The sequence below is a fragment of the Calonectris borealis genome, chromosome 2, assembly GCF_964195595.1.
Source record: "Calonectris borealis chromosome 2, bCalBor7.hap1.2, whole genome shotgun sequence".
Taxonomy (NCBI): domain Eukaryota; kingdom Metazoa; phylum Chordata; class Aves; order Procellariiformes; family Procellariidae; genus Calonectris; species Calonectris borealis.
The window spans coordinates 78,280,767-78,286,651 of record NC_134313.1 but is presented as its reverse complement, the minus strand read 5'-3'; positions in this window follow the sequence as shown (position 1 = coordinate 78,286,651).

Sequence of the window (5,885 nt, the reverse complement as noted above, 5' to 3'; positions counted from 1 at the left end):
GTGTTTGTGGTAGTCCTTATTACATTATTCTCATATTTATGACTTACTAGCGTTGACAGTTAAAACCATATTAAAAACAAGAGGAGTCGTAAGTCAAAGCATGAAACTTACTCTCTGTACTGAATTGCCCTGTTAACTAAGGTAGAAAATGATGCTGTAGCTGTTCCAACCATTGACATTTTGTGTATATATATATAGACACATATATGTAAATGTATTATTAACTAAGAAATCATTACAGACCAGCAGCCCTTCTCACCAGCTGTCCTAAGCGTGCCTTGCAAATATGGTTAAATGTCACAGAGTGAGATTTTAATCTTTGCCTGTTCTGGCTCTGTGTGTAGTAGTGAATAAAAGGAACCAGGTTATGTTCTCTGGTCTGGAGGCTAATTAAGACTGTGTGGCTTGCACCCATACTTAAATTCTCTTATGCTTAAACTGAAAACAGTTAAATAGGGAAGATGGAGGGCCAGTACGGCATGTCTTTGTCCCAGCACTGTTTTATTTTCTGGTGTTGGTGTAGACATCACGAGGAAGTTGCATCCCTGAGAAAGAGAAGACCAAATATGAATTTGTAGTTCAGGGAGTTCTACTGTGCTCCAGGGGCCAAAATAGTCCAAATAGTTTATTCTAATAATTTGGACAGCCTGGCAGCTTGCTCAGAGGTTTCTGTCCTGAGGTCTCTGGTGAGTTGTATTCCCAAATAATCTATATTGCTGCTCTGTTACTTCTCCTGCTTGCTTTTCTCCAGTAGGCTTTTGAGGTACATATGTGTGTAATACATTTATAAGAAATAGCTTTCCCATATCCAGTTAAGGGCTTTCTGTGAAGGATTATAAAATGCACCAATGGCAAAAGGCCTTTTCAAGAGCAGACTGAAGACTCGTTGGAAATACTGAAAGGTAGGGAATGTAAACCACAGAGCTAGAGGACAGCAAATCCACAGAAAGAACTAACATCCCTCAACAAAGGGGCTAGATCCTCAGCAATAGTAATGGGAATTGAGCATCCAAATCCCTGATGCTGCTGTGCAAGTCTCAGTCATACACAATATACAAGCCCCTAGGGAACGTGAGATGACAGCTAAGCAAGGCAAGCACTGACATTAAGGTCTAACATTTCTCCTAATAAGACTGTAGAAGATGATTGTTCATCCTAAAGTGGAGCAGAAATATTCCAGTTCTTGAAATGTCTGACCTAACACAGAAACTATATCACTTTTAGCTCTTCGTATTTTCATCATGCACAAAACACTGATACCTGATTTTTTTAAAAGAGATGCTCTCATCTAATCAGTTTCTCTGTAAGCACTAAATTAGAAGTTACAGGTACACATGCAAAATTAAAGCCTATGGACAGGTACAGGAAGGATGCAACCTGCCTTTGCCTTTTGTGCTTGTCCATTTTGGAGCTGCCCATGTATACAAGTCAGTGAATATTTTAGATGAAAACATAGTCTCTTTTGCAAATTTGGCTTATTATGTCCCATTGAATTATTATGTACCATATAAAAATATTTGCAAATTTGTTACTGGTTACAAAGGCTATGTTGCTATATGCTTGAGAAGGATTCCAATTAAATCTTTCAGAGCCTCAACTCTTCAGTGCAGAAAGGGTAAGAATGTAGGAACTGTCTTTGTGCAATGCAATGCAGCGTCACGGGCTATATCTTGAACAGAAACTTAAATTCCATTCAAACTAGCAGATGAAAACAGCAGCGGGCTGAGAACACTGTCTGCAAAGACAGATGCCATCGCTTGAGTAAGTTCAGATTGAACACTTTATGTATAAAAACATTTTACACATAGCATAATTAAAGCACAATAATCTGAGGAGATGGGAGCATTTAAAATGGGGCAGGTTCTCAGCTGGATAACTCAGCATAGTTTTCTCTGACTTTACAGACTGGTTACGAGCCAGAATCTCTACATCTATTGAGCAAAAGCTGTGTGTTAGAAATCCTCTAGCTAAATCAAAATTGTAAAAAAAAAATGTAAGGATGTTCTACACTTCTCCCTACTGCTAGATCAAGCTGAGGAAATTTATAAAAAAATAAACAGCGGGGAGGAAAGGTATTTTTTAAAGTCAGTTTCTAGTTACTTTCGGTTTCTCTGAAAACTTGAACAAAGAGCAACAAGCTCTTGGGCTTAAAGAGCAAATGGAAGGGAAATGCTTGTATCCAAACTATAAAGTCCCTCATTTCACTTAAAATAAAATAAACAACAAAAAGCATGTTTTCAAACTGTTTTTCCCATTAAGAAGTTCTTATGATTTTAACAAATATGTATTTTGATCCTAAAATTATGAGATAGTATTCCTTGAAAATTTTCATGTGTTGAAACGAGCATACAAAAGTAATAATTAAAAAATAGGTATGTGACACATTCAATACAAGGCCTATTCCTGTTTCTACTGGCTGCAATAGCATTGCTCTTGGTAGTAAAGACAGAGGGGGACTCTTGCCATCATGTCCATCCTATAAACAGCACCACTAGATTTAATCTGAACCCTTCTAGATTCATGCGATTCATGGTATGGTGAACTGGTTATTGCTATTTTAAAATTTTCTGACTCTTCCACACGATCCTAAAGAGAAACAACCCCCCCCTAGAATGTCTTTTCACTTGATACTGTGGCATATGATATAAAGTATATGATACAAAGTATATGAAAGAGGGTTGCTATTAAAGAATCTCAGTTTTGGCTCCAGATGGAAACCAGTGAACAGATACTTTAGTTCATGGGAGCACTTCTGCTTTCCATCTGTTAAACGCCTTGCTGAATCATAGATGTTGTTAATCTATACACGGTGTTCATAAAGCAGTCAAATTTCAAGTCACTAAAAATCATTTTTGGATCTGTTCCTTTGAGTTATGGCATCGACACCTAGATGAACAGGAACAGAGTTGGCTTCCGGTGTGTAGTAAAACCACTGAAAAACAATGCTGCCGTGAGAGAAATGGTTTCCTGAGTAGAATTTAGTTGGTTTTCCTTCTACAATCTTCTAAAGCCTTCTGAAAGTGTAGTCTTCTAAAGCAGAGCATTTACACCACGCAAAAAGTCGCTACATTTGCAGCTTGTTTCGTAGAATTTCTCTTTATAAGCAGCAGGCTTTGGAAGTTAAGTGATTTGAAGTCATTTTGTGTAAAGTAGTTGTTAGCATAGTGACCATGCTTTTAATATGATCACTTCAATGTTCACAGTAAATAAACATGTCTTAAACGACTCTATTTCTTTCTAAATATCTCTAAATAATACCTATATTTTTTGTATGCATAGCTACTAAACTCCTTCAAATACATTTTTGCATTATGTTGAATGGATTGATCATAAAGAAATATTTTGACATGGAAAAGTAGGCTACAATAGAACAATTATCCTAACTCTAGCTAAAGTTCATATTTTTTTAGACTAGATTCTTTTCCCTCTCGCTCCTTTCAGAAATACGCATTTTAAAAAATTGGTTTCCTTTGGTTTGTTTGTTATTTTATTCCTAATGCTTCTCATCTGCCATCTAGTAAAGGTCATAGAAATATTAATGTACTTCCAAAGCAAGAGGACCAAAAAGCTTTGCTTTCAACATAGCTTAGAGTATGGGGATGCAAATTGCAAAAAATCAGTGGCCTGTATCTTCTCACAGAATTATTTAGTAATGAATATACCAAGTGAAAGAGAAATGTCTGTTGGGTAAACAATACACATAAACAACTTCATGGTAGGAAAATAATATGATATAAGAGGCTGTGTGATCCTAGCCTGAAATCTTGAAAATGACTGGAGAAAATAAGGTGCTTATAGAGGAGACAGAAACCAAAAGCTTGTAATAACTGGAAACTTTGTTTTGTTTCGCTGTAGAGGGAAATATTTTTTATTTAATAAAATACAATTAAAAATAGAAAAACATCATGACCAAATAGACAATTTGTGTTGCTTTCAGAAATTATTTGAGAGATAAATTAATTGAAGAAGTTTGGCAGAGCAGAGGAGAAAACAAAGTTTAAGTGGGATATTCCCCTCCACTGGTGGCTAAAAGCTCCTTGTTTCGGGTCTCAGCATCTCTCAGCCACTGCCTTCTTTTCTCTCCCCCAGCTATGCGGAACTCGAGGTCCTTGTCTCACACTTTAGAACCAGACTCTTGTGCTTTTCCCAGTGTGCGGGAATACAAAGTAGCCCTGCAAAGTGTATATCGAGCCATCGCAGAGGAGATGATTGCTCCCAAAATACTGACCTATCGTGTGCTGAGGCAGGACAGCTGTTTATCATCTCATCCACGGTCCATTTGTACTTAGAAAATATAATTGCTAGCTTTATAGTAAGGAGTGAGAACATCCCCTTCCCTTGCAAATACTGTTGTGTGATATTTAATGATGGTAAGAAATCAAGACTGCCTCATATCTTCTCTGAAAAACAGCAGTTCTGAAATCAGCCTGAGGAAATGTGTCTCAGTAAAGGCTGAGAAGGAAATAGCCCCCCAGATCATCCCCTCATTTACTAAATTTGATTTTCATTGGGGGTTTCTCAGAGAAATAGGAATCAGGCCTAAATGTAGTTGCTTATGGGACGTGACAAAGCTGTAGCTGCTGCTGCCTGCTCATTACTTAGTCTAATAATGAGCATATGTAGTATGTTTATGACACACATATATATATACACACACATGCAGGCCCTAAGTTCAAAGGTCTTTAAGCACCCACGTTCCACTTACCGGTGGTTTCATTTGCCTGCATGTGCAACTTTGGAGCATCACTAACTCAGCAGCTGGGTAACATTAGAGCACTGTAAGTGGTGTTCTTTTCACCATGGATTATACTGCAAACTTCTGACAGTGTCCTATCTCTGCTACCATTAAAAAGATAATAATCAGGTTCCATCTTTAGATAAAAGGCATTGTATGGCTCCTTGTTGTCACTCTGCATGAAACAAATCTATATGTGTAAATGATATGTACACTCATTCATTTGGGATTTTGCTGTGAATTTCTTCAGTATTCTCACAATTGGAATACAAAATGAAATTTCCAGGACTTCCTAATAAAGATCTAAACCATACAAGTAGCAGTATGAAGGAAATCAATGGAACTATTCACATGAATAAAATTATAATTGTGCAGCTTCTCTCATCTTTGATGTGGCCCTTTGATTCAAGAAATTATCCCGTACTTACAGACAAAGCTGAGCACAAGCACTTACAAAACTGAGCACAAGTACTTACAGACAAAGCTGAGCACAAGCACATTGCTGGCTCTCAATTTTATAACAGCATACGCCTTGCTGAATCCTGTGGTGTAAACCTTCTTGTTTATATCAATGACCACTAAAAAACCTTAGACTTTCTCCTTAAAAACTGAACTAAGTTTCTTACAGGACCTCTATGCTTTTTGAAGAAAGAATGTCCAATGTATTCTGCACAGGGTGAAAGTAAAACTCTCAGCTGATAAAATTACTTGTGGCTTTCTATCATGTCCAGTTCACCAGTGACTGACAGTCAATTCAGGATAAAAAGCCTACCCAAGATCGGAAAGACCAGTCCAGTTCACCAGGCACAGACCTGAAAGTTAGGACTTTCCAATTTACCTACATCATGCTCTCAGTTCTCTTTACCTTCTTCTCCTCCACACACGCACTCTTTTAGTATGGGGATAAGAGCGCCTTGGTTTGTAAAGAAGTAAGAAAATCAAGGAGGAGAAGGGATAGACAAAACCTAAGTGCTCTTACTATTATTCTGTATTGAAATTAAAATGCGAGCTAAATTCTTTTCCTGCAAGCTCCACGTTGCTCTTGCCATTTCTCCATTTGTCTAATTCCAGCCCTAACCTGAAGAGCTGTTAGTGTGAAATCTCACAGAACTTCCTAGGCTCATTTCCATATTTTTTTTCTGACAGCCTT